General features: G+C 46.0%; 1 long non-coding RNA gene across 1 annotated transcript; it reads left to right on the plus strand.

The window, feature by feature from the left end:
• Nucleotides 1–2,200: 2,200 nt before the first annotated feature.
• Nucleotides 2,201–4,726, plus strand: LOC124180543. Its single transcript, XR_006870283.1, has 3 exons — nt 2,201–3,252; nt 3,916–4,024; nt 4,251–4,726. It is a non-coding gene; the product is annotated as an uncharacterized LOC124180543 (long non-coding RNA).
• Nucleotides 4,727–4,932: the final 206 nt, after the last annotated feature.

The following is a 4,932-nucleotide window of genomic DNA, read 5'->3' on the forward strand; positions in this document are numbered from 1 at the left end:
CTCGCACCCCCCGCGGTTTTGACGGCTCTATTCGAGTCTTGTTAGGGGCCGAGAAAGACGCCTCCACAAGCCCTCGGCTTGGGCCCGAGAAGGAGAGGACGATGTACCGAATCGGCTCCCGTCGCGCTGAACTCGAACCTCCGCGTCACTATCGTGCGACTAAACACACCTCGTGCATCATCCAGCTATGTTCCTTTGTTTTCTACCTTACACCTTTCGCGGTCATTCCACACCATCCTGAAAGTTTCACTCCGGCCGGTTCAATCGCTGATATCTTCGCCCAACAAAGACACCCTGAGAATCCAACGCTTTACCGTTTGCTCCCAACCAAACCCTCGACCACTTATGAACAGTCATGTCAGTAGCAAGGACGAGGATTTGTTTCGAAAGGCACAGCGATCAGACATTGTTTCCTTGTCACTTGACCTCCAACAATTCAGCTACAATTTAAAACCTGCAATCGAGAGCCATTTGAATGACGATAATACCAGATTTAATACCAGTCTTAATCATACGACATTGTCAACACTAAAAAGGGGGCTGAATACTTGTCGACGAAAATGATAGCAGAAACAATAGTCTTAACTTGTTTACCGACTCAGGTGACTTAGTGTACTGCATGAAAGTGTGCTGCTAGTCATCGAATAAAATATTCGATTTTTCTAGTCACGTGTCATTTTCAAAATGCGATTGTTTGAGCATCTTGGTTCCCTTGTTGTTCAGGAAGAACTTAAAACAACTCTACCTCGTCGAGGTAAATAACATATAACTTCATTTTCGTCGATTAGCTAGCAGAAAAATTATCTTTCGTCGCGCAAAAAACTCGTTATATAACCAAATTTACAATCAATTAGGCTTTACTTTATGGTTCTGATTTTAATTTTCACGTTACTTTGTTTTTGCAGTTGAAAAAAAAGAATCAAGAATTCCTTACACAACAAGCAGAAGCTGATTGACGAACATGGCACCGAAAAATGTCTCTTTATGGAGATCAAAATTTCTACCACCCCGAAGAGTTGGAGCTAAGTTTGCACGTTGTTTCCAAACAAGTAAACAGATGAACGGAACACGTCGTAATCAATCAAATCATTCATTTCGCATGGAATTACCGAGTGTTTCGAATTATTGGAACATCCCTAGTATGGACTTCAAATAGGCAGATGATGCGAAGAATAGCTGAGACTCGGATTTGATGTCGAACTAGGCGGTGCATCGGTGGATCAACCCATGATCACCCAAAGGTAGGTTGTATACACGTATATATTTAAATGTACGGTATATACGACCGCATATTTAATCTCTGAATTTATAATATAATTACAATCCCCCGAACAGCCAGCCCCCGACAATTTTAATACGTACGTCGACGGCGAGTCTCCGTCTGTTGAACTTCAACGGTACCCTATAGGTATACCTACGTATATACGGTTGTGTATTTTATCGAGTTTGATTTGCTGGCCGGTGGGAGCGCGGGCAGCAGCCGCCTGCACATGCTTCGGAACCTGTGCACCACCCATCCTGCCCTTCGAGGTTAGGGCTTTTGTGCGCAGTGCGCAGGGGCCGGCGAGTTGCGTGCGCCGGATAGCCGGAGCCGGTGTAAATTAAAATATCGCCGAGGGGAATATTTGCCGGGCGTTCTCCGCTCTGCGCGCCGGTTCGGGTTGATGAAGTGTTTTCGAGGGCTGAGTGGCCTATTTACACCTGAACGTAATGATTTATCGGAAACTCCGATTATACGTGGGCCCCTCCCAGAAACTTCATCCGACGATAATGCGGGGCGCTTTTCTCAATTCCGAGAGGAATTCGTACAGGCGAATAATTCCAGGCCCCGTTGCAGATGGGCCCGCCGCTGTACGTCAGATTTTTTCATAAGATTGTCACGCGTCGAGCGGCGTTCGGAGACCGGCAACCTGTTGGACGGGCCGCACGAAGTCGGCGTGTACGTATCCCTGCTAGCTGCCAGGCCCGGGGGAAACCTCGAGAGCGTGTGTAGCTCACCAGTCATTATTTTTAATAAACAGAGTGTCAGTGAAGATAAATGCTTTTCTGGTTAGCCCGGGCTCTCGCCTGTGCACAATGAATATCATTATTTATTTTATCCCGCAGCTTAGGGAGCTTATTAAGCGCCATCCACACGTAAAGCACACCGGCATTAAAACGCAATTATCGCTTGTATACGAGCGTTATACATTATGTTAATACGAAATTAAGGGGCCCTGCGGAGCGGCCCGGGCCCACTAGCCGCGCCTCGAGGTCTCCAAAACCGTCAACGAGTGTCGCAAAAGCTCAGTGGTAATGAAATTCGGGCCCCTGCACCGATGCGTGGGGCTATTCGTTTCCCGATATCGCAAAATCTGTTGAAAAATCTTCTGGAATTCCCGAGAATTTCTCGGAACCAGTCAAAGACCAAGCACAAGTGATTGTTAGAATTTGACGTGAAATCCTTTGAAAGTACTTGAAATATTTGATATAAGTAAAAACTGCAAGACATTCGAGGTGAAATCATCTGGAATCGCTTGAAATCGCATGCCTCGAGTAAAATTATTGGGAATACATGGTTGAATCATCGAAATCTTGTAATCACTTGTCACTTAATCTGTAAGCGAATAGCTCCTCGCACCGATGCTTGCACCGAAATCGGAGAGGTGTGAAATTTATACCCCGTCGATCCCGAAGCCCACGCCTGCATTCGCGAAGAGACCAGAGAGGAATCGTCTCCTCGATCGTTTCACGTAAAACTCGGATCGTAGAATATCTTCAATGGTTGGAGCTGCGGTCAGGGTGGTGATAAATTAGCCCTAAATAACAGCTGAGTTTGAGAAAACAAAAGGTAATTTGTTCCCCGGGCACGTCGCTGACAAGCAAGGCAACCCTGAAACTCGACTCAGTTTTCAGCCTCCGCTGCAACGGGATTGCTGCGCTCAGCCAGGGCCAGAGATCTATCTCGGATAGCCAAGGGACGGACAGACGGACGGACCTCGAAGCGGGATTTTTTAACTCGGTTAACCCCCGCGTGCGACTTTTCGGTAACGTGTACAATGCGTGTAATGCTCGGGCGTGTGGAGGTGGCCGGTCGCCGCAGGCATACCCGGCTCGGTTTTTCAAGGAAACGCGTATCTGATTGACCACAAACACCTGGATAGCAATGGCATAAGTCTCTCCCGTAACTCTCCTTCCACCGTTCCACGTATCATCCGAAGGCGATCGTCGAGAGCTGGATTCCAGCTCTAGGCTGCACCGGACTTAGTGTAGGTAGGTATAGTTTCTAAAAAGTAACTGCAGAATGTTTCAACTGAAAAGTCTAATTGACTTTAGGATGGTCGTATATAACGTGGGTTAAACGACTACGCGGCGTAATATGTTAGTCAGTTAAGGACCGCGTGCTGTAAAAATTTCGTTTAACATATACTACTCGACGTTTTGGTAAATTATTCTACACTGATTGTGGGAAAACAATTTGTCTCCTTATATGCCTGATAAATATTCATTTCATTCAAATCAACATCACGCGTGCTTATCCTGCCGATGCACGCTCTACGGGCATTGGATCAAATTCACCTTGGACTAGTTTTACGGATTCCGATATTGAAGAAACAAATTATTTCTCAAATGACGTTGGTCAGATGGAGTCACAGAAGCCCATCTCCTCAGTGTATCGACGTCAGTTAATTAAATCCTTGCTTGTTTAAACTGTTGTCATTGAAAAAGGTCGAATAATTTCTGAGTTTATTATCGATAAAAATACGTTTCGAATTGAACATTTAGTGTTACGACGTGGAGAAGGTAACTTTATTGAAAATATATGTGACATTGTACGAATTGGTTACTACTTTACGAATGATTTCAAATCGAAATTCAAGCTACAGTGTATATAACGCAGCCGTGATGCACTAACCGATGGTTTAATTGCACAAGATTGACGAAGGAGCTCCGATCCTTGGATGGGGTCGCCGCGGTTTGACGCATGGAACAAATGGTCCTGCGCCTGGAGGCCGGTCCTGCAGCCTGTAGAGATCTTTATCTTGTGAGTGGTATATTTATGCATACCTTGCTTAGGCTTAGGCTGTGTAACCACGTGTATATCCACTCGTACCTGTAAACGCCAACATGCAGGCTCCGCATCCTTCCATCCCAATAATCCTGCTGGTTTTCAGGGTCGGGATATGCTTCGTACTTTATACAGGATCACGTTACGCTTGCATTTTTTCCCACTCTCCGTTTGCGTTATCTAATTTGTTCATATTCTGCAGCAATGCCGGCGTTTTCTCGGGATTCAATCGTGCGCGTCTCTCTTACGACCTGATCATGATCTGCTGCAGGGGCGCAAGTACCTTGGGCTGAAAGAGCTAGTTAGCGAACGTGTCAAGTCACCGCTTCATTAACGGACTCGACTAATGGCGGGCAAAGTAGATCATTAATCATCGGAATATGCGCGCATGCGGACGTGCAGGGTCGAGTGGTATTGTGGCGTGTTGACGACGTGGATGCAGGCAGAGCCGAAACCGAACTACACGCACACACAGCTGTGCGCGAATGGATTCATTGAAAGTGATGAAATTAAACGAGGCTTAAACCGGTGTAATGATTAGCAAGTTGTTGCTGCGCCGTTTGTACGAGAGAGGCCGCGGTGAGGAGGATATTGGGTGCAAATGAATTTTAATGACGTCGAATGCTCGGCCAGGAACCTCCCCGTTCTCCACACAATGCCCCCCGATGATTGATACATTTGAATGCGGTAAGCCCAGCGTGAAAACGTCTAGATTCTGATTGAAAGTTAATTTGATGATTAAGATTAATAACCTCATTAAAACGGCGGAAGACTGTGACCAATTGTTAATTGACTGATACGGCTTTATTAACTGTTGAGAATGTGAACGAGTCTCACAGGGTTCGGTAGAAGTAGAAAAAGATGACCGAGAACCGATGCGGGTA

This window comes from Neodiprion fabricii, chromosome 4, assembly GCF_021155785.1.
Source record: "Neodiprion fabricii isolate iyNeoFabr1 chromosome 4, iyNeoFabr1.1, whole genome shotgun sequence".
NCBI lineage: Eukaryota > Metazoa > Arthropoda > Insecta > Hymenoptera > Diprionidae > Neodiprion > Neodiprion fabricii.